Source organism: Eleutherodactylus coqui, chromosome 5 (genome assembly GCF_035609145.1).
Source record: "Eleutherodactylus coqui strain aEleCoq1 chromosome 5, aEleCoq1.hap1, whole genome shotgun sequence".
NCBI classification, from domain to species: Eukaryota; Metazoa; Chordata; class Amphibia; order Anura; family Eleutherodactylidae; genus Eleutherodactylus; species Eleutherodactylus coqui.
The window spans coordinates 44,471,810-44,497,329 of record NC_089841.1 but is presented as its reverse complement, the minus strand read 5'-3'; the positions used below and the strand labels follow the sequence as shown (position 1 = coordinate 44,497,329).

The 25,520-nt window shown below is 43.8% G+C and overlaps 1 protein-coding gene across 1 annotated transcript in view; it reads right to left on the bottom strand.

The window, feature by feature from the left end:
• LIFR (LIF receptor subunit alpha) overlaps positions 1 to 22,682 on the bottom strand; it is an 88,789-nt gene extending 66,107 nt beyond the window's left edge. The window contains exon 1 of the mRNA XM_066602406.1: positions 22,598 to 22,682. The gene's annotated coding sequence lies outside the window, so the exon portion shown is untranslated. The remainder of the gene's footprint in view (positions 1 to 22,597) is intronic.
• Positions 22,683 to 25,520: the final 2,838 nt, after the last annotated feature.

The window sequence follows — 25,520 nt, the reverse complement described above, 5'->3', positions numbered from 1 at the left end:
TAAAGGGAAAGGCGAAACTGGCACTGTAAGGGCAGACGTAGCGCAGAGGAAAGAAAATGTACATTTTGCTTAGAAAACCCCTTTAATATACCGGATTATGTACTAAAAAAGGAAAAATTACGTGTGGCGAAATTATAAAAAAATCAATTTTTAAAAAATGGGGGGGGGGTTAGTTTACGAGATAGTCGGAGAATTTTATTTTTTCATCGACTGCTGTGAGGGCGCTCTTTTTTGTTGTTTGGCGAGCTGTAGTTTTCATTAGTACGGACATCTTTTTGATTATCTATTCAATTTTTTGGAGTTGGAGTTACTTGTACTAATGCTTACTTGGCCAGTGCTGTCAGCCCCATTGACATAAATGAAGTGCCAACCACACATGCTCGACCACCACTTCATTCAAGCGCCTCCTCACTCTGGTGGATGCATTGAGCCCACAGTGAGAAGAGGGGACCCCTATTCTCAGGATTGGTGGGGGTCTTTCCAATCAGTTTTATCTCTCCTATGGATAGGTGATAGTTAATCTTGTGAACACCCCAGTAAGATATCAGCTGGAATTGTCCATAAGGACTGGGGCACACAGGTGCGACGCGTTTTCTGGTCCCATTGAAAATAGGCAAGGCGTTCCGAGGGAACACCCAAAGATAGCACATGCAACATTTTTTGGGGGCGTCTCATAACACACAAATTTCACGCTAGTTTCTCAGCCATGTGAAAGCAGCCTTAGGAATCTGCCTAGGAAATCTCGAGACGCCATTACACTAAGGATGTAGTGTCACAGAGCCGATGAGCTTCTTGTCCTCCTGTGTATGGTCTCTGCATGAAATCTTTAGCAATCTGGCACATATCCACCTCATCCTACTATAGCGTTGATTGACACTCGTTATTACTGGCAGTACATTTGGCAGTGTAAAGGCACCCTTTATATGATATTAGTAGAAATGCCCCACCCCCACCCCAGCCATCCCCATGCTATTGGCCAACACAGCGTGTGCAAAACCTACCTGAGAGTTCCAGATGGGATATTGAGTAGGGTAATAAGAAGTCATAGCGTAAAGCTCTAAATCCCTCATTAAATATCAGGCCAAGTCCAGAACATTCCACATTGCGATGATAAAGATATTGGAGTGAGATAAGCGGCACAGCCCGCAGCAAAACTGATTGCCTCAACTGCAGTCATCTGGTATCCATTAGAGAAGTCAATGAAACGCGGCAGTTTAGAGAAGTCATTCTGTCTGACCTCAATTACTCAGCTTATTCCTAGCAAAGTGTTATTTAAAAAACTGAGAAATTACCTAAATAAACAGAACGAGTCGTATCGTTACACGAGCCGCGCTACGGGCCTCGGCCTAAGAGTTCCAACTGCTTCTGTTTGAGCAATCGCTCCATATAAAACTCAGCTGCTCTCAGGAATCCGGTCATCCATGGTCAATCCGAGATCCCAGAGGCACATTGTTCATTCTGACCGCACACATCGGCAGTATTCGTGCACACTATAGCCTACCTGTAATTACTGTGCATTCTGGGAAATAAACTGTGAATGGCTATTTTATTAGAGCTCCCGGCCTTCTCAGGATTGGCGCTTTCATGAAGGGAAATCATTCCCATGAGCCCAGAGTGCAGGATAATATCACTTGACAAGTTTTCCGTGGATCAGTTTCAGTGAATCCACATTAGATGGGAAAATCCATCAGGGCTAGACTAGCCAGGGCCATGATTTCACTGCCAACTGTGTGGGCCTTTCTTGTGTAATGGAGCGGAGAGTATACAGAGAATGGCTCGATCTAAGAAAACCTCCAGGAAGAGGCGATCCTATTGATGGAAACAACTAGTTGCCAAAAGGGGTCAGAGGAGGATGTCAGGAATAGTTTTACTAAACAGGCACTGGACCGTCAGAAGTAACCAAATACAACACTGGTGCTCCAACTAATGTGGTCGAGTGCACAACTCATCGTTCCTTAGAATAGATGGGATATAACAGCAACCAGTTCCAGCACCATTGTGTCGGAGAAAAAGAAAGATGAGACTCCAGGGGGCAAAAGAGCACAAAAATTGTATCACTGAGCAGCAGAGAAACATCTCCTGGTCAGATGGATCCAGATTTCTGTTGCCCCGTGCTGATGGGAGGTGTGAATTTGGCACAAGCAGCATGAATCGCTGACCCCTTTATTTCAGAATATGCCAGGAGCTCCATATAATGTGCACTTCTACAAGAACCCTTTTGTCCGTAGGGGCCGATATTCCTGCAGAACGATTTCATCACCTAGTGGAATCTACACCATGATGGAAGGCAAAATGCTACTGTTTCGGGAGGCTCAATGAAGGGGCCATTCAGTATAAATATATCTTAATCACATTGGCACGTGTGGAAGGAAGGAAGAATGTCGGACACTTTAACAGATCCCATAGTTCCCCCACTAAGATTTAAGTGAATGTGACCATGCTTGGCGCAGTCTGTGATCACAACCATAAGCACAGAAGCACCACGGCCTCTTCTGTCTGCTGATCTGTGAGCTCCCAGGGTCAGACGCCCCCTGGCTACACCCTGATGGACTATTCTATGGATAAACATTTCTAGAAATAAAATATTAAGAAATACCCCCATGGGATTTGTAATGGAAGTCGAATTATTGGTTAGCCAGATATCAAAATGGGCTGTCTGGTTAAGAAAAACCAAATGACCTATTAAAGAGATTGAAGTCTTGTATTCAGGACCCCATTCTGTGTTCACACCTTCAGCCATCGGATTTGATAAGAAATGGAACTGCATGTTGTGCCATCATAATTGAACCCACTGTTAGTCAACTGGGTAGTATCCATGGTACTATGGATTTGGCATTGCATTGTGATTACCATTCTAAATGAGGCCAACCCAGCCTACAGAGGTGAAAGCTATGTCCGTCAACACAGTACTGCAAGATTCCACATGGCCGCTCTAGATGTGAATGAATTATGATGTCTGGAGGGGGGGGGGGGGGGGGGGGGGGGGCGAGGTGCTCGGTTTTTTTTGTTAAGAAAGCCTCGGGAGTAGAAGGTTGCAGCAAAGCGTGTCCCTCGCTCTGAAGGGCCCATCTTGTCCACACATTACATCAACAAGTCATTAAATTACAATTAAAACTGTAATACTTAATTTCCCCTGTGGAGGCGCCATAAAGAAATCAAACACTCGCTTCTACATGTTCCTCTACAGATAACAGCTGATCGTGGGTCCGCATGTGATCGGCTTATGATCATAGCATCCTGCAAATGAAAAGAAGTTGTACAAAGCGTGCAGCGGGTGACAACAAGTGTTTGAATTATTTGGAAAGGTTAATGGAGTTTTTATTGTGCTGCACTAAATGACAAAGTGAACCCAACTGTAAAAACGACTACAATGTACAATGCAGAACGGTCAGGATCTGGTAGAGCGGGGATCTTCCAGCGAGCTGCACTCCTGGTCAGGGGAAACGTGGCGTTCTCCTCTTGTGTTGTGCGCTTGTATCTATTTGCATTATTCATTAGCAGAAAGAACTCTGTGGTTGTCTGACTCCATACAGGATAGATTTACTGCTCCTCCTCAACCACAACCTTTGTTTGTATTTCTCTAAATGTACAAATGTCGAAGTATTTGCTAACGGAAGAAACAAAAGAAACAATGTAACAAGAATGGGGTGGGGACAGTTAGGAATTCGGAACACTAAAGGCGGCGCACGTATATAGAGCATTGGGGGATCCTTTTGCTACCTAGGAGATAAGTCGCCAAGAGAGCTGTTCGGCTGCAGCTTATCTCCCTAAGCACATGAAAACTCAGCCTGGGTGATCCGAGGAAACAGTCCGCCGAATGGTCGGTCATCCTACAGCTGTTGGAGTAATGCTGGTCACACACTAGGTATTGCCGTTTGATCACCTGTGAGATTAAAGGGGTATTCCAAGCTTTAAATTGATGAACTCTCTCTTGGATAGGTCATCAGTAGTCTACTACTCAGGATCCCCATCCATCAGCTGATAGTCCTGCCCGCTGAACTGTCAGAGCATTGTCAACAGCTGTCCCGAGGAAGAAGTTCGAACACCGGCTTTACTTCCAATGAAATCAATGGGACCACCACACAATTCTTACACTTCCTCCTCTGACCATTGGCGACGTCCAACTTCCTCCTGCGAATACGCTGGGCACATCAACTGGCATGTCCGAACGCATCCGCTGTGCTGAAGAAAGAAGATCCGGCCGCGACGTAGGATATCTGCGCTGGATCTGGAGAGGTAAGTAGCTGCCTTTTAATGTCCATTTCTGCAGGCATGCATGGATATAGCTGTGGGATGCCCGTGTGAGCCAGGCCTAAAGGAGGTGGCTTGGCTGACAGCCAGGTTCCTGCTCTAACTATTAGGACAGGAGAAACCTCAGATCCTGTCAGTTTAAGCCCTTATATGCCACAATCAGTTGCAATTGCCACATCGTAAGCAGATAATTGCGAGAGGGGCTCTGTCACCCACCAGCAGCCCGAAATGCAATTGCAAGGTACCAACAGGCTACTGGCTACCACGGGAACCCAACAAAGCCTCCATGTCTGCCATGTAACAGACATTCACTACAGGTAACGGAAGCGCATCCAGCGGTGCGGCTCCTCGCCGAACAGGCCTACATTTATAAGACACAGCATGAGCTTCCTCCACTTACAACCGGCGCCCTTGTTACGCCGCTTCTTCTTGAACTGCCAAGTATGAACATAGGGGACGAGTCACATCATTTCTGCTGCTTATTAACCCCTTATGGATGGATTTTTCCCATTCACGTTGCCATGAGCTCTGGTGGGTATTTTGTATCATTCTGCACACATATGCAAAACTAGGTCTGCCGAAAGTCCTAGGTCCTGAAAATGGCGCCTCGAGTATCCAAGCAGTTTTGTATCAGAGTCTGCATATTGGCGAAGAGATCTACTAATGTGACATCAGTAATGGCAGCAACCTCCAGCCATATCGCGCCCCCGAGGATATCAACTGTACGTGGCTTATTTCTGTGTATCCGACCCTTCAGTAAAGCCCCACAAGAAGTAATCAGGTAGCGTCAGGTCTGGGGACCTTGGTGGCCACAGGTTTTTTGAAATTAATCAAATCAGTAATCGAATTTCAGTTTCCCCTCGTGCTTTCAGTAGATGCACCGTCTCGTTGAAAGCAAGTTAATTCATCATCTGTTAACCGAGTCACAAATACACCGAATATGTTCCAGTGCGCCTTCCGTAATGCCCTCTGACATTAACCTCTTCCTGACGACCGATACAACTTTTTACTAAATTGCCGCATTGCAAGAGCCATAACTCATTGACATAGCTGTAGAAGGGCTTGTTTTTTTGTGGGACTAGTTATATATTTTTTTAGTGGCACTCTGCGAAACATATAATGTGTTGTAGAACTTTTATTGCTTTTTGGGTGGATGCGTGCACCCTGAACAGGACTTGAAAATGCAATCATTCGATCGCTAGAATAGTACACTGCATTACTTATGTAATGCATTCTACTAAGCCTATGATATTAACCAATTAGACTGTGAGAGGCAGGGTCTAATAGGCTGAGCTACATGGCAGACACAAAGACCTCTGTTAGGCTACCAGCTGGCATGGGAACCCATTAGTAACTTGGGATTGCACTGTGGGATGCCCATCATCGGCTTACATGCTGTTGGCTGTTACAGCAGGAGCCTTGCTGTCAGTCTGCCAAGCTACCACCTTAAAAAGATGTATGTGCAGGTTTAAAGCCCATTAGTGAGGTTAGTAGAAAGGCATATTGTGGTCATGAAGCAGTTATTGAACACAAATCCATTAGGAAACACCGATTACCAAATAAATGAACTAGAATGAAAAAAAGCTAAATTTTGGGCAAAAAAAAAATGCTTCATTGCAAAAATTATGCATAATTAAACTGCATTGATTACAAAAAAAACTGCCACAAAAATCTTGTTCATAACCCAACAAATATAAAACAGCAGTTCTAGCCTTAAAGCTAACGTACTAAAAACCGTTTGGTCCTGAAGACCTACGATAGCTGCAGAGTATTCTCGGCCCCCGGTCACCGAGGGTGTGGAGCGCTCAGCAATGATGGAAACTCAAGAGACTCAACAGGAAAAAGTAGAAAATAAAAAAGGGGGTGGGGAACAGACCTCCCGGACAGGAGGCCAATAGGGGCTGGTGTGCGTGTGTGATGGATTAAACCAAAAAGGTAGACATAAAGTAGACCGATGCTGCTGGCCTGATACACTGGGGAAACGGCAACTGCGAAATTAGAGAAGGGAGAATAAACTATCAGGGACGACCGATGCTTTTACTGGTTTAAGGGCTCCCACACACTTTTTAACATTAGAAAGTCCCATTGACAAACGCGTTGAAGTCAATGGAAGCCGTCCAATCTGCAGATTGACTACGGAATTTGCGTCCTCTGTACTACGCAAGGCAGATCTGGACGCATGCAGAATCAGACCCGGCCGTGTACATTCGGCCTAAAGGAAGCTCATTCTTCCTTCATTATCAAATTAATTAGAAGGAGGGCATAACTTTTATAGAACGCCTCCAACCAGGCATTACACACAGGGGCGTAACTATAGGGGATGCAGTTGCACCCGGGCCCACGAGCCTTAAGGGGCCATAAGGCCTCTTCTCCATATAAGGAGCCTAGTACTATGAATGAAGCATTATAGTTGGGGGCCCCGTTACAGATTTCGCATTGGGGCCCAGGAGCTTCAAGTTACACCTCTGATTACACATATCGCATCTCTTAAGACAAATTTTCTGTTAGATGGCTTTCATAGGTGTGTGGTGGCGGCCTAATCTTGTATTACTACAGAGCTCTGCCATCAGTGAGGACCACGGCCAGCTACTGCCCACGTCTGGCTTTCATCAGGCCTATATTTAGTCACGGTTCACCTCATGCCCGTTCACATGTTATCACTCTCGGCTCATCACTGACATTATCTAATGTTCTTCGCAGACAGAAGCTATTCTTAGAAATGTTCAAATGTCATCTTCAGTCCTCTACAGGGGAAGAAAACGGCCCTCGCCGGTCCTCAAGAGCATTTCCCTAGAAAGTCTACTCCATGTCCGACATTACAGCAACCACAAGGCTCGTCACCTCCTTATACTAATTTCCTGCGTTGCAACATTGGCCAAGTTAGGGAACAAGAGAGGACAAATCACCACCTAAAAATTAAAATAGGGATCCTGAATGGGCGGAATAGAGGGATATTGACAGAGAAGACCACCACTAGGTGTTAACCCCAACACGCGCCAAGAACATTTTGTCCCAGGACCAAAAAATTCACTTTAAAAAAAAATGGAGGGTTGTTCGAGACTTTTGGGACTTTTCCTATTAATGACCTATCATCAGTTCTTCCAATACTTGATGGGGAGGGGTCTATCACATGGGATCCCCGACGATCAGCCGATTCCTCGGTCTGATGTCAGTCCAGACAGTGCTCTCTGTATTGCAGTGGCCCACTTTGGTACTACTGGCACAGCTCCCATTGAAATCAATGCAAGACCAACCCCGTCCACTGCAACACTGGCAGTGCTATCACTTTTCAGCACTGTCCATACTGACAGCCATATGGGAATTAGCTGATCAGAGATGGGCCAAAGTGGCAAACCCCACAGATCAACTAGTGATCACTTACTCCAAGGACAGGTCATCAACTGCAAAAATCACAAAAAGCCCCCCCCCCCCCTTTAAATTTTTATAGTCATCTTACCACCATTTAGAGTACCCTCGAATCTCAATGGGGCGAGTTTAACCTTTACAAAAAGACAGAGGAAAGTTTGTTTTCCCTCTCGTGTTCCAATAGCCATAATACGCCCTCACCAGGATGAGTTCTATTATTTAATAGTACTACTTTGGGGCTCATACAACTTATGTAACTTTTATTACATGTAACTTAATACATTAATATCAATGTAAATAGAATGTGTCGGTGATCCAGGGATTATTCTGGCTGCCACTATGGAGTCAGGAAGGAAATTTGTCCCCCAATGGGCTAAATTGGCTTTTGCCTTTTTGGATTTTTTTTTCCATCCTCTGGATCAACAATCTGTGTGTGGGGGCGGAAGCAGGCTGAACTAGATGGACATCGTAACATAGTATGTTAGGCTGAAGGGAGGCAATCAAAAAATGCCTATTATAGAAGTCACATTTTTGTGTTAAACATTTTTTAAATAATTTTTGGCGATTTTGTTTTTAAGTTTTGGATTACAATCTATATTTGAAAGACAAATCTTGCATTTTTCACACCGAGCACAGAGCCTGGTAATAGGCTGACACTTCCTGATCTGTAGAGAAAGCCTACCAGCAGTCATCTCACTAACATCACAGGCAGGATTACACTGAGAGGTAACGCCTATATGTAGATAACACAGAATCCACCATTCACAATAGGTATAAGCTGTGACTATCTACTCCCCTCCATGCACAATCACCTCTGTAGGTCACAGATGTCTAGAGCAGTCCCCCATACAAGTCAGTGGGTCCCTCTCCTGCCTATTGCATAGATGGCCCATGAAGCTGCTGTAAAGCATCTCGCTAAATGCTCTTAATGCCATTACATTTAGCTTTGGCAAGTCACAGAAAGACAAAATTAAAAATAAAAAATAAAAAACTCTAAAAATTAGAAAATAAAAACAGATTAGAAAAATAGAAAATGTTCTTCTATTTAGTTTTAAATACAGAAAGAAAATTGATGACATAGTCCCTTTAGGGCAGCCACATATTTGAGGCATCGAGATCTATGTTTTTTTTTCATCCTATCATCACCTAAATGTAGCCCGAGTCAGGAGGGGCGCAGTTTCTGCTTGTGGAGAGCACATAGCTTGGAGGAGATTTTAGAGGCCAAGCAGGCTCCTCTGGGAAATTTGCTATGCAAATGGCAGATGTTACAATGGCTCAGCAGCGCCACCTATCAGCAGGTGGCTTTCTTGCAAGTCAATGTCTGATGTTTTAACATGCCTTGTAACATTACCATGAGGGACACACAGAGTCACAACTAAAATCTGGATCACTCAGCAAATGTATCAGCGTTAATCCAGCCGGCTACAAAGCAGATCTGTGAGCGCTGCTGACCGCACGGAGTGCCCGGGCGATCGCTTACGACTGGACAGAGCCACGCTGCAGATATTCTCCAAGCAGATACACTGCAGGAGAACTGGCTACATGAATGTGTCACATCACTGATTAACCTACGACGTCAGTGCAACTATGCAAGGGCTTGGTCACACCTGACTCGGGCTCCGTTTGGGCTTTTCTGTCTCGGTTGCATTTTTTGGAGCAGAGAAACAGAATTAGGCCTCCGGCACACCAACATATTTGTCACCCGTTATTCTATAGTGCTTTGCTTTTAATTCCCAGTCATTGTAACAAGGCTTGTATAAAAAGTCTGACTTTGACTTGAAGGAATGCTGCCTTTCAATAGGTGGCACTGTGGAGGATTTATTCCATCTCCCTTATTTGCATATTACCCAGAGGAGCGTGCGTGGCCATTTGAGTCTCCTCACTTAGTTTATAGTATAGTTGCTCTCCCTAAGGAGAAAATATATCGTTTCTGACCCCCATCCCAGGCCTCTCACTAGCAAAGCCAGACTCCTACTGCACACTGATGAAGGGCAAAAACCCCTGAAACAGCTGTCTATACATGGAGTCTGGCTTTGCTTTTATTTCCCGGTCATTGTAACAAGGCTTGTATAAAAAGTCTGACTTTGACTTGAAGGGATGCTGCCTTTCAATAGGTGGCACTGTGGAGGATTTATTCCATCACATGTATTTCTATACTGGAACACACACTACATGGAACGTGTGAAGGAACTTCATTGCTTGCACCATTCTGATCCGTGATCATGTACAAGAATAGCCCTTTCAAGTCAATAGAGAAAAAGGAAAAAAAAAAAAACGAAGAGGAAATAATACATAGATGCCAACTGCGCTATTTTTTTTCTTCAAAAAAGCAGGAAAAAAAATTGCGCTGTGTCAGCTTTTGTTTTTTCTTTTTTAAGAACATGAAAAACGCTGACTGTATAGGGAAGAAGAAAAAAACCTGACACATGAACCTGCACATAAAAAGTTTTTGGTTTTTTTTTGGTTTTTTTTTTCTTAAACTCACTAAAATTTAAAAAAAAAATTGTGATTTGTTCTGTTAAAAAAAAAAAAAGAAAAAAAAAAAAGAATAAGAGGAAACCTAACGGAAAGGAAACAAACTGAAAACTTTCCGTCTGATTTCCATTTTTTGAAGACACACTGAGATCAAATGGGGGAAAAAAAGCTCAAATGTTTAATTCAGTTTTATTTCCGTTTCTCTGTTCCAAAAATGCAACAGACAGAAAACCCCAATGGAGCCTAAACAAGAGCCAGAACAATCTCAAGCATCTCAACAGGTTCCGTTACCTTCACTTCTAAATGCTTTGACACATTTGGCAATCAGCTGCAGGTGAAGTTCTATGGCGGCAGGACGCTCCCTAGAACATTTTTTGCACCGTTCCTTTTACCACTTTCCCTCTCACAGGCCAAGTTCACACTAGTGTTTTTTTGCTTCCGTCTAGATCAGGAGTGTCACTCATTTTCCCTGAGAGCCACATTAGCGTTATGAATGCCATCAAAGAGCCGTTTATAAGGGGGTCATTCACAAAGACGTATTTGTGCTTCATGTTACACGCGTAATACAAACAGCTTTACCTCCATTGATTTGCAACGGGGTGTTCAGACATGCAAAAAAAAAAAAGTTATAGCATGTCCCATTTTGGTCCGTATTAGGGGCTGAAATTGCCCATTAAACTCAATGGGATGGAGTAAATTTGCATGTAAATTCACTAAGTATTTCTGAATGAATTTAGGGGATATCTTTGGGACCTTCTTGTGTTTTTTTTGCGCAAACACACAAAAAAAAAAATGCAAGGTCCAAAAATGCAATTTCAGTCTGTGAAAACGCTGTGTATTTCATGGACTGAATCGGCCTGTGTGAATGAGTCCCAACTAAGTACTCCTTACCCTGGCTATGGAGCTCTTGCACTATGATTAAGTTTCTCCCCTTCCACCTCTTCAGCTCTGAGCTTCCTACCATGGAGGTGGCTAGGGTGCCCGGTAGGGCTGTCAGACTTGGACCACCACCTTGCTCTCTGTGCTGGCATCACCCTCTATGCAAGCACTGGCTGCTTTTTCCAGGGAAAGTGGAGAACCGGTCCTTCTGTGTCCAGACCTTGTCGCAGGCCACATAAAATGACTGGCTGGCTGGATTCGGCCCACTGGCTATGAGTCTGACACGTGTGCTTTAACTGTTGTGGGAGCAAATAAAAGGGAAGAAAGTGTAAATAAAAATGGAAAACAGATCTCTCTCTGTTTGCAAGTGTAACGTTACAATCCGTTCTGATTCTATTTCTTTTAATTGGAAATAAAAGTGCCACAGTCTGCTTTTTTGTTCAAGTGCAAAAAAGTAAATGATTTATGGGCCAGTAAACTGAAAAGTTTTCTCTCCATTTTGCTGTTCCATGTATGCAGCTCCTTTACAGATCTATTTGTCTCCACTGTAATAGACTACAAACTCTGCAATCAAACTCCATCTCCACTGTCCACTAAAGTAACTTAGTAAGAAGCAGGGAGATCAGGTGGAAAAGTAAGGGTCCTTTAACACAGGATCGCTCATGTGAAAGAATCACTCAATGAATGGAGGCAGAGCAGGCCAGAGATTGATCCGGTCACCCGCCTCCATTCACAGTTGTAGGGGACACTGTGCGACGTCACCACTGTGCTCTTTCTGAGAAGTCTAGCCCATTTTTAGTTTCATTAATAGGACAAATAGTACAAAGAAAGGCGCAGTAACCAATCACAGCAGACAACTCCTTAAACGTAGCAAAGCATTACAAAGTTTAACACTGATAAATGAATACATAATGAGACACTTGCTTAGGTTATCTTATTAAAAGACTGCAGACACAATGACCAAATATGATCTCCAGGAAATGCCCAAACCCCGCTACGAGGGCAGCTCAGTCATGGTTTGTGCTGCTTCAAACTATGCTACATTAATCCCTTGAACAAAAAGTGTAAAACAGAATACTTCATACTGTCACACAGTTAACAGGCTGCCCTTCATAGATTGACAACAAATGTTTGTTACTCGGGCATTCGCTGCCGGCATTTACGATGAACGATTATTGTTCAGAGTCCCGTGATCCAGCGAGAATCCGAACAATTATTATATTGAGGACCCTATGGCTGCAGGATCAGATGACATAGGTGTGTTACCACGGAGTCACATACATCTGCATAGGAGCTGTGGACACAAAACAATCAGGTTCTTTTTATGATTATTTGCAAATTTGCTTCATTTTTTATTTATTTTAGACATATTGGAACAATTAAGGCCCCATTCACATCTGGATGATTCCCGCAGTTTGGTTCTATCCTGGGAACCAAACAATGAATATACCGGAATTCCCGGATCCAGCACATGCCAATGCCAAACAAACCCCATTGACTATAATGCGATCCATTCGGCTTCTAGCATTCCAACTGGCATTTTACTGGATGAACTAGTATAGCATGCTGCACTATTCTGTCCAGGATTTTCTGCCGACTCTACGCTGGAGGCTCCGAACAGAACCTCCGACACGGATGCGAATGCGCCCTTAAGAAATAAGTCAGTTGCGAAGGTGGATCTAGGCCAGTGTTTCCAGACTCCAGTCCTCAAGGCACCCCAACAGGCCATATTTTCAGGATATCCTTTAGTACAAAGACCTATGGCAATGTCTGAGGCACTGACAATAATTACATCACCTGTGCAACACTGAGGAAATCCTGAAGACCTGCCCTGCTGAGGTCCCTGAGGACTGGAGTTGGGAAACATTGCTCTAGGCTCTCGGCAGGTTCTCATACTCCACAATTCTCACAGGAAATAACTGCCTTCAGAAACACAAACAGCCGCGCACTTAGACACACTTATACCCATGTCATACTTGGTATAAGGAATAAGAGCCCTCACCGATGATGTAATGGGTCCAAGAGTATTTAAGGAATCTGTAAACAGGAGCGCTCATGCCAACATGATGTGCCCAGCAGAAGTATAATATGTACTAGGAGGAAAACTTCATCGTCAAGTACACCAAGAAGCGGATGTGAAATTATACAGAGGTGCCAACAGCTGAGCTGACCTCTACCCAATTAATATACATGGAATATCACTTCATTAGAGCCCCAGCCCTCTCATGATTGGCGCTTCCCTGTATGGCAACTCTCCCCGTGACCCCGGAGCACAGCCTGAAGTCACATGACAAGTTTTCCATGGATCAGTTTCAGTGTGAATCCACATTAGATGGGAAAATCCAGCGATCTGAGCGACTTCCAACGAGGCCGGGTCATCGGTGCTAGACTAGCCGGGCCGGGATGTCACTGCCAACTGCATGGGGTTTTCTTGTTCAAACAGTGTGGGGAGTATACAGAGAATGGTGAGATTGAGGAAGACATCCAGCGAAAGGGGATCCTGCGAATGGAAACAACTCATCACTGAAAGGGGTCAGAGGAGGATGTCAGGAATCGTTCTGACCACAGTCAGGAGCAGCCGAATACAACACTGGTGTTCCAATCAAGGTGTCTGAACACTTAACTTATCGTTCCATAGCACAGATGGGGTGTAACAGCAGACGAGCAGCTCCAGCACCGTTGTGTCTTTTGGGGGCAAAAAAAAAAAAAAAAAAAAAGCACAAATATTGTATCATGGAGCAGCGGAAAACCATCTGGTCAGATGGATCCAGATTTCTGTTGCACCGTGTTGATGGAAAGTCAGAATTTGGCGCTAGCAGCATGATTCGATGACCCCTTCCTGTCAGCATGATGGGGGTGTAGGTTTTCCTCGCACACCCTGGGTCCTCCGATACCCGTGGATGGACACCACAATGAATGGCTGCAGTTCTGAAGGCCAAAAAGAAGCACAACGCACTATTAGATGCGGGGAAAATCTAACAAAAAGTTGCCCCTCGGTGTATGTCAAACAGCAGGATCCTCAACAACTCCCCATACTTAGAAGTGCGCCTTGTTATTCTCTTCTACCAAAACAGGCTTCCCTTGGATGTGCCACAGGTATGTCTAACCTTTTATGACTGCAACGCTCAGCAGATTTGGGATGGTTTGGGCGATTTATATGGTTTGTTGCAGTTTTCCAAGGATGTATGATGCTCTTTAAAGGGGACGTAGGAGATCTAAAGAATCTGGCTGCTTTCTTCCACAGACAGCGCCTCCCTAGTCCATTGTCTGTGTGTGGTATTGCAACTCTTCATTCACATGAACAGTACAACACTACACAAGCCATGGTTTTTAGTATTATACAATTTAATACAATCTACAGAGCCGCAGCCTGCATTGTGTGACAGCACTAACAGCTCATCAGTCTCCTCGGCTCATATACCCGGCCGGTCATGCTAGCAAGGACATTGAGAAGTTTAAGAAATGACTCCATTCATTACCCAGAGAGGATTAGTCAAGGACTCATGGCAATAAAGTGACAGATTTATATGAGTGAAGTTGTAACAGTATTTACTAGTGAAGATATATCACGCATGTCCTGACATTTTACTGGCTTAACCATTGCATGTCCATAAGGGCTCGTTTACACTGCCATTGGGATCAGTTAACCATTTCCAGATGGTTCCTCTATTCCGCAGAGAAATGGAAACAAGGATGGAATTATACGTTTTCATTTTATTCCACATTGATTTCAATGGGTTTTCATTAAAAAAAACGCAAATATCTGTTTAATTCTGTTTCATTTCTGGATTATGCCTCAGAAAGGACCTTGAGAGGTCCGAAAGCTCACATTAACATCATGTATTTTTGTTAGCCATTAAAAGGTATCATATCTACAAGATTACTTGGTTTCTCCTACTGAGAACAATCACATTTCCGGAAATGAAACAGAATGGGACTAAAACAAATAAATAGGAATACTTTTGTTTTTAATGAAAGCCCATTGAAATCAATGGGGAATAAAAGAAATATTTAATTCCGTTTCTATATATGTTTCTCTACTCAAACAGAACAGAGAAATGGAAACAGTTAACTGAAGCTAACACCAGTGTGAACGAGCCCTTATAGATAATTCTCCCCCCCAAAAAAAGAAACATTTGTATCCAGTGTAGACAGTGCTCTGTGAGCTAAACAGCCTGGACTGCAGACCGACATATTGCGGCAAACTAGAAAAGAGATTTGTGCAGCTTCTACTGATGCATTTAGCTCACAGAGCATTATCTACACTGGATACAATTGTATCCACTTCTCAGCTGAGAGCAGGACTAGCTATGTACAATGTATCAGTCTGGAGTCCAGGCAGTTTAGCTCACAGAGCATTGTCTACACTGGATACAATTGTATCCACCTCTCAGCTGACAGCAGGACTAGCTATGTACAATGTATCAGTCTGGAGTCCAGGCTGTTTAGCTCACAGAGCATTGCCTACACTGGACACAATTGTATATACTGCTCAGCTAAGAGTTTACTCTAGACCTGGAATCTTCTCTCTGTGTTTATGAACATTCCAAAATCATTCTGCAAGTGTGTTCTACGTACAGATGTGGCAGAGATACAGAAAATAAATCCTCATTACTTCTTTTGCTCAGTCTTTGGCTTCTACTCATGTAATATTCCACATTACAAAGTAATTCTGTGAGAACATCAGATTTTCTGAATTAGTGTAGTAAAGCTGCATTTAGTAAAAATAACTCTTTAAGGACCAAACACAGTAAATTTACCACACCTGGTACTGGGCTTTAATCCTGGCTGATGATAGAAACATGGTATGAGATTAAGGGCTCATGGCTATGGCTGTGACAGGCTCCGCAAGCGGAATAGCGCAGTGGAGTCCATCACAGCGCCCCCCCAAAGACCCCATACTTACCTCCCGAATCCGCTGTGCGAGTCCTTCATGACGCGGCCAGCAGTGGGCGGGCCACGTATTCACGCTATACTTCCGCTGTACTACCTGGTCCAAAAGGAGTTAAAACACAGGGACAGACGAGATCTGTTGGGATCTTTGTGCCCCCCCAGATGTCTAATGCTGTATTATATAGTAAAGTATAGGAGAGTCTAAGTAAAATATATCTTCCCTTTAAACAGAACAGAAGAGGGAACAGGTCATAAAAAAAAAAAAAATTAGGTTTGCTATATTTACCTTGAAATTTGGATAATTTCCTTATATAATGGCATTTCCAGATTTTGACCTTTTATATAGAGACTATTCGATAGAGCGTAATTGACACCTTCGCATCCGTAGAGAAGGTCACAGACGGTGGCATATTATAGGTGTATTATGTTTCAGTATAGGCACAGTCTCCAGCCGGTGGGGGTGAATATTCTATTACAGGGGGTGACTGAGAATGCCCCGCAGGTAGATGTGCTGCACTGACTGCCCATGTCAGGCTGAAACCTCAAGTGATGCACCTCAGTCACACTGACCTTATAAGAGAAAACTTCTACAACTTTTGGGCTTAAACACGTGGGTGTGTTTTTTTTCACGTTTTGCAGCCTTAAAAAAAATCACGGCCGCAAAACGTGATGAAACAAAACTAATGGTTTCACTTTGACTAGCGGGATCCTTGAGCGTCAAACACTACGCACTAGGAGATAGGACTTGTCTTATCTTTCTCACAGAAAGATTTTCTATGTACGAAAAAGATAGGCCCTGCTTTTTTTTCTTTTCACCCGCTCGCGACAGCGCAAAATTTGTGCAGGAAAATAATGTAAAAATTTTTGACTGGTTCATGTGCCAATATGCTCTGTAGCAGTGAGCGTATTTGTAAATGCGCCCGTCTGAAGCCACCCTTCTAGTAGACTGTATTTCAGTTCCTTGGCATTTTCAATATGTTTGCTTGAGTCAGTGAATGAGAACACTTGATAAAAGTCAGGCAATAACCCTGCACACAGCTGGTCCAGCTCTTAGGCCGCCTGTCTACGGGCGTTGGGATATTCCACCGCCTGGGAGCAGGGGAGAGAACCTGACAGATAGGCTCACTGCGTAGAATCGCGGTATGCTGCGATTTGTCACACGCGAGCAGAGAATCGCTATGATCCTTCGCTCGTGGACAGGAGCCCTTAGCTGAGAAGTGGATAAAAATTGTATCCAGTGTAGACAGTGCTCTGTGAGCTAAACAGTCTGGACTCCGGACTGATACATTGTACACAGCTAGTCCTGCTCTCAGCTGAGAAGTGGATACAATTGTATCCAGTGTAGACAATGCTCTGTGAGCTAAACAGCCCGGACTCCAGAGTGATACATTGTACATAGCTAGTCCTGCTCTCAGCTGGGAAAATGATACAATTTTCAGGTGTGTGGGGAAGGGGAGGGGAGGGGGGGGGGGAACACTTTTCAGTAGAAGTTAAAAATTGCATCATATTCAACATGTACAGTTTCTGCAGAATCTTAAAAAAAATTTTAAAAAAAAGATGATAGGACATGCCGTAAAATGAATGTCTCCTATTTCATATCAGATTGTGGACCAATTTTTTCAATTTGAAAATTGGACAGAAAAATCGTTCCCCAAATGAGATTCCTGCTCATCTCTCCTGATAATCTGGAATATCTGATAGCCCTGTTGGATAACAAGAGGCACCAAACACAACATCTATTATGTATCTTAGCAGAGCACCTCGAGGGTTAATTAAAAGTGACATTTGTCAGCAAGGTTGTATTTTGATTACTTGCACAGTACAGTTCCACAGAATGCCCTCCTCACCCCCTGATGCCCGGCCCCAGTTCGCCAGAACGCTGGCTGCTGACAGAGAAAACCTTCCCTGGAGATACACTGGGCAAAATTGTATTTACAAACACGGTTCATTCCAGCAGTATACATTGTATCCAGGGGAGAAGCAGCAACAAAGTATCTACATAACACTACATGCAGCACTGGGCTTATACACAGCGGAGCAGAGACTGTCCTGCACATCACAATGGGGCACATTTATAATACAATTACTCTATTTATTATGGTGTACGCAGGCTGGATTATCATATGTATCCAGGTTGTAACAGATTTTAAACTCCATGGCTTTTACTTTGCATGCAGGGATTACAATACAGACTGTCAATGGCAAAAAAAACCACCAAAAACTATAGTGCTACTCTGAGTATCTGCACCATATTCATCATCATGACATTCACCAGTATTATTAAACATGCCTCAATATGTTACATGAGGTTTTACATAGGACTGCAGGAAAACTAACAGAGTTCTGAGCTGCACAAACTTTATATCAGACAGAGGTTAATTTCACGTGGAGAAGCGCAATATCGGCCCGTGAAACTCGGCCCAATACCGCACTCGCCAACATGACATGCGCCCACAGATGCAAGACATTTTTGTGTTAAAATCACTTCACATCACTTTGGGGATGTAGCGGGGAAATATTAACCCCCCCTAACCCTTATACTTACCTCCTCCTTGCAGTCAGTGCCGCTCCCCCTCTGCTCACGATGATCCCGGTGCACACTCTGACGTCAGTGTGTGTGCTGAGCACGCTTCCTCCCTGAGTCCTCTCCTGCGGAACTGAAGAGCAGGGGACTCAGGGGAAGAAGATCCCGGCTGCACACTGTCGTCAGTGTGCATCAGGAACAGCGGTAATAGTGCGATGACCAGCGGGGAGCTGCGGCACCCCAGCTGGTTATCGCTTCTGTGGTGAGCGGCGTCAGCACGCCGCGGGCCACAAAGCATGAGGCAGCGGGCCGGATTCAGCCTGCGGGTCTTGTGCTTGACACGTGACCTACACTAATAACGTATCTGACCCCAATAATCATCATATGGGAATGCAACGGCGCATTACATCCTCAATAAACGATCGCGACACAGCCAGTATAGAAGCAACAAGGCATTGGTAATATGATAGAGCCACGTATAAGAAGGACAATCAATCAATGGTAAGCATTGCAGATAAACACTCGCACCCCTTCAGATATCATGGTTGACATTTCAATAAAATGGCGGTATCCCCTCTCTGGGATGTGTGTTTATAGTAAGCGTGCGCCATACTTGGGTGCAAAAGAATATATACTAAAAGTTACGTTTTATTTAGGATACAGCACTTTTTTTTCTATGACCTTGGAATATATAAAATTATATGAAGGGGCGGTTCCCCCTGGTGATTCTGTGACATATGAGTGACGGATGACACATAATGGACCCAGTGACTAGAATGGTGTCAATCATTTTGCAGGAAAACCAAATAAATAGCGCTGCATTCTGCACCATTCTTCCAGCATTTCCGACAGGATCTGCAATGAAGCCTCTGACACAAATGTGAATGATACTCTATATTCCACCTGCATGTTGCATCCACTTCTGGCTTCCACTCTAACGATAACAGCAACGGTCACCCAGCTTTCCCAGGAGCAGAAAATGGAAAAGGACATTATAAAAATCCATCTACTCGCAGGAAATTTCCAGCAAATTGTCACTGCTGCTGTGCCAGAGCTGCGGTAACGCAATCATTGCCACCCGAAACTGAGGCAAGGCTAAAAGTGACAAGCTTATTTTTTGCCTTAAGAACCAAGTGATTTAAGACCGCCTGTCCATGGGCGTAGTGTGCGCTGCGGGAGAACATTAAAGTCACCGCGATTTTCCACGATGAACAATGCCACGATTCTTGTATGCCAGCGGAAAATCACAGCGATTTTCTGCTCGTGTACATCGGGCTGCGCTTTCCATAGTTATCCTATGGAAAGCGTTCATTGCGTTATCCACGTGCGGATAACGCAATGATATATCGCCCGTGGATAGGTTATTGTTGCATTGCAAGAGCCAGAACTGGTTGGCATAGCTGAATGAGGGCTCGCTTTTTTAGGGCCAAGTTGTGTATTTTAATACACACTGCAGTATATATAATATGCTGTAGAACTTGGATTCCATTTTTTTTTATCACCCTCCACAAAGAAAAATGTCCAGAAATTCTGCCATTCTTCATCGCTCATCTTTCATGCAGCATAAAGATGAGCGATGAAGCTCATCTCTCATCATTAAGTTTAAACAGCCGCCATTCCATAGCGAACAGCCGCTGTGTATCTTTCTTGAACTTTTTTTAATCACTGAAAGACTAGATGTGATCACTCAATTGCTAGAATAGTACACTGCATTACTTATGTAATGCGTTCTGCTAAGCTTGACATCAGCCTATGAGACTGCCAGAAGTGGGGTGTAATAAATTGAGTTACATGGCAGAAATGGAGGCCTTTACTAAGCTTCTGGCTGCCATTGGAACCCATTGGTACCTTGTGATCACACACACTACAGAGTGTCCCTTACCCCTGTCATCAACGAACATGCTTCGGTTGCTATTGATTGAGACATGTAAGGGGTTAAACTGCCAGGATCTGAAGTTAGAGCAGGAGTCTGGCTGTCAGTCACTAAACCACCTCCTTAAAAAGATAGATGTGCAGGTTTAAAGCCTATTAGCGAGGCCAGTTAAAAAGTGTATTGCAGTGATGAAGGGGTTAACTTTGGATTACTTCCAATATTTTTACGATTTCAGTGAATATTTGCATTGATGTAAAAAGATCCATAAAGCTTCATCTCAGCCAGCAGATAAGATCTGCACAACGGGAACGCCGGAGATGTATTCCCACCTGATATGTCTTTACTGCACCCCCAACTATGACTACAACGGAGGGCTCTCATGGATGAGTAAGGGGAGAGTCACGGGGGGGAAAAAAATCGTTTGTGTGAATATACCCAAGAGCCCCCACTGCCCACCTTCCTGAAATTTGCAACAACTGCTTCCTGCAATTCGCAACCAACACAGGGTCAGGAGCGAGATACATGGCCAACAGTGACAACGCCATTACCAGGTGCCGCGTCTACAGTGTTCTGGGCAAGAGAGGGGTACAGATCTGGTGTGTACAGTAGCTGAAGACAGCACAGGAGATGTACTGGCTATTCCACATATAGAGACCTGGGAAGATCATCACCGGACTGCAATAATTCACCCGTATCACACAGGATGCCTCCATATACACATCATATGCTGATATATAGCCATGTAATAAATCACAACACCCCCAATGTAATATCAACACAGGAGATGTTCTGAGTACTAAACACAGAGAGAGCTGGAAGATCATCGGAGCGCCATAATACACTCATATCACACAGGATGCGCACACGCACACACACACACACACAGTGATTTATAGCCATGTAATAAGACACAATAGACCCACGAAAAAATAAACAAAAATGTGCACACACGTTTTCCCAATATCATAACATAACAGACCCTCAATGTAATAATGCATCAGACAGACACCACCACAGATGGAACAAACACAACATTCCTCCATACACGTTACATACTAATACATAGTCATGTGATAAACATAAAGTCCTCCAGGTAATAAATACAACTATTTTATGCAACAAACCCCCCTGCCATAACATAACAGTCCCTCCATATGATAAACACCACACTCCACTAATGCAATAATGCAGCAGCCCGCAGTCCATATACACAATGCACAGTCATGTCTTAAACAGTTCTCCATGTAATAAATACAACTGTTTATATGGGAATGGGTCGTATGTTGCATAAAACACCACAGTCTGCAATTATATAACGCAGCAGCCCACAGTTCATATATACACATTACATAAGTGATAGCCATGTCATAAACATAACAGTCCTCCATGTAATATCTACAAAGCGTTTTATACAATATAAAGCCTCCTATATCATAATTCCCAGTCCCTCCGCATATATAAATCACCAGTCCCCCAATGATATAACACAGCAGCCCATATACAGTGTACTGATACAAAGTCAAATCATAATACTGCATATAATAAACACAACATAAACCTCCCATAGTACATATACACATAGTCATGTCAAACAGTTCTCCATGTAATAAATACGACTGTTTTATGCAACATAAGACCCCCCATATAAAACACCAGTCCCCAATTATATAATGCAGCAGCCCGCAGTCCATATACACAATACAAAGTCACGTTATAAACAGATCTGTGCAATAAACACAACCGTTTACTGTAACATAAACCTCTCATATCATAAGCTTAACAGTCCCTCAAATAAAAAATAGTCACAGTACCCCAATGCAGCAGCCCATATACACAATATACAGTCATGTCATAAACAGTTCTCCATGTAATATATATGCGCAACATAACAGTCCATATATACACATTACATAAGTGAGAGTCATGTCATAAACAGTTCTCCATGGAATATATACAACTGTTATATGCAACATAACACAGTCCATATAGACAGATTACATAAGTGATAGTCATGTCATAAACATAACAGTCCTCATGTAATAAATGCCCGTTTTATGCAACAAACCCCCAATATAATAATCCCCCAGACATATATAATCACCAGAGTCCGTTCATATACAATAACCCCAGTCCCCAATGATATAACGCAGCAGCCTATATACAGCCTGCTGATACATACTATGTCATAACAGTCCCCGTGTTAGAACACACCCGTTTTATACAACATAAGGCCCCCCACATCTATATACCGACCACAGCTCCCCCCTGATACCATACCGCAGCCCACCCGGTGACCGCGGCCTCCCTCCGTCCTCCTGCCCGCAGTGGTGACTCACATGGCCGGAGTGTCCGCAGTGCCGCTCGGTGTGCGGATGAGTCACCTCCCTGCCGAGCGCACACCGCACAGCCCGGATCCCGGGAGCCGACCGTGACGTCCGATGCCGCCCCGCCCCTGGAGCCTGGGGGAGGAGCTTACCCTGCTGATACAATGTATCCACGAGCACGCCCCCTAGTGTACGAGGGCGGAGCCGGCCTGCATGTATACAATGGGGAGGGTGTGGAATCTCGGCATTACATGTAGCGGGATTATCCCGTTAACCCCTTAATGACGTCGCCTATTTTTTTTTCCCCCATTTTCGATTTTTCCTCTGCACTTTCAAAAAAATCCTAACTCTTGTATTTATCCATCCACACAGCTGCTGGGTTGTTTATGTTAGAGGACAAGCTGTATTACTTAATGTACAATATACTGAAAAACTTTAAAAAAATTCTGAGTGGAGTGAAATCGAAAAAAACCCGCAATTCTTCCATCTTTGGCGGGGTCTTGTTTGTAAAGAATACACACTTGGCGAAAATGACAACAACTTTACTCTGTGGGTCGGTACAATTACGGCGATACCAAATTTATATAGTTTTTTATCGCTGCAGTACGTTCAAAAAATTAAATATCTTGAAAAAAATATATATTTTTTTTTTTTCTGCCCCCATATTCTGAATGCCAGAACTTTAGTATTTTTTCCGTGGACATGGCCGTATAAGGGCGTGTTTTTTGTATGACCGTATTCAACGGCTCTTAACATTTTTTCTGTCAACGGTGCTGTGCGACGGTATTTTTAATTTTTTTTGCAGGACGGGTTGTACTTTTTAATAGCGCCATTTAGTGATTCATAGGACTTTTTGATCGCTTTCTATTTGTTTTTTGGGGGCGAGATAAACAGAATGATTATTTTGGCCATGTTTTTTAAAAAATCTATGTTGCTCATGGCATTCACCATGCGGGATACATCATGTGCTAACTTTTTGCATGGCTTATTAGAAACAAGGCTATACCAATTCTGTGATTTTGGCCGGGCGCCCACAGCAGAATCCAACCCTGTGCCCAGCCGGCATCCGCACGGACCTGACATTTTCTTATTTTTCCTGTACTGTGGATGGTCCGTACAGAGAGTCGTTGGACATGCGCAGTACAGGTTTTTTCTTCAAATCCCTGCTTTTCCGGCACCGTCAGTAGGTGATGACGTGGGTAACTGCGACCTTTCCGCAATATCATTGGGGATGAGCTGGGGGTTGGACGGCCTCCATTGGCTTCAATGGAAGCCATCTGTGAAATAGAGCAAGCTGCAATTGTTCCTCCACGAGCGGGAAATCACAATTGATTTCCACTCATGGGCAGGGAAAAAGCGCTTTTCCATAGCATGCTATGGGTGGCGTTTGCTGCGGAATCCAGAGGTGGACGCTGCTCCGCATTCCGCAATGCAAATCCAGCCGTGTGCAGGCGGCATTATTTTTTTCTTACTTATTTGTTTATTTATTTTCTATAGGAAGTGGAGGAGGGGGAGGATTTGACTTTAAAAGAAATATTACTGAAGATGATTGCGCGCAAGGTTGATGTACCAATTGCGCAGCTCCTCATAATCTAATTTTTCATGAATTAATGATTTGGGACCGCTGCAAAACGGCGTAGTAACATTAGTTATTATTTAAAAGAAGGAAATAACTTTGAAAGCCCAATTTTCAATAACCAATCCCTGCGCTCATACAGTAGTTCAACGCATGGGTATATCACCTAGTTTTTTATAAAACTTTTCTTTCCTTTTTTGTTTCTATCCCTCTATGGCACAGGAATATCATTAGGAAAGATTGTATCTATAATACACTGCAATACTTCACTACTACAGTGTATTACATGGGCCTATTAGACCGTGCTTCTGGCAGGGGCACATAGGTCACAATTAGAGACGTTTAGGACGTTTTTGCACTCGAGCACTGCTTTTTCTGAGTAACCGGGGGGCGCCGGGGGTGAGCGGGGGGTTACAGAGGGGAGTGGGGGGGGAGAAGAGAGAGAGAGCTCCGCCCTGTTCCCCGACTGCTACCCCCCGCTCCCCCGGCGCCCACCGAATCTTTTCGTCCGAGTAGTCAGTTACTCAGAAAAAGCGATGCTCGAGTGCAAAAACGCCCTAAACGAGTACGCTCGCTCATCTCTAGTCACAATACATGGCAGAACTGAAGGCCATTGTCTAGCTTCTGAGTGCCATATCAACCCATCAGCGGCCCATGATCACATCACAGGGGTTCGATGAGTGATGTAGGAAGACCCATTTGGCTGGGCTCACACGGGTGGACTGGATTCCAGTGCAGTTTTTTCTTTCTACTTCCTTTTTCCGTGCCATCACTAAGCAATGCCTTCCTCTGCTGGCCTCTTACATGTTGCAATCATTTTCATTATGGCATGCCAAGGGCAGGGATTTGTCATTTGGATAGCGCCAACTTATTCCGCAGCGCTTTCAGGTAATTTATGTATTACCCCCCACCAAGCTGGTTTACAGATCTCATAAAGATGGAATGGTGAGTCAACCTTGAACTAGCAACCTGAACCATTCAGAGATTGAACCCGCAACCTTCAGGTCATGAGTGAGAGCTTAGGACTGTATACTGCTGCTTCAACGCTCTGTGCCGTAGATTAACCCCTTGATGTATTGTAAAACATTACTAACATTTTTTTAGAGGGTAGGGAGAGAAACACATACATTTTTTTTGCGTTACGAGTTGCGGTTTTTATTTGTACCATTCTGGGATATATATGGCTATTTCTCTAAGTGTGTTCAATTCATTGTATAGGTCATTACAAATACAATGATACCAAATATGTTTTTTTTTTTTTTTAAATGTTTTATTTTTTTATACAAGGAGGGGAACGTGTGCAAAAAAGCAGTCCAGCTTCCGCCCTCTACACTCGACCGAAACCGCCCTCACAAAAAT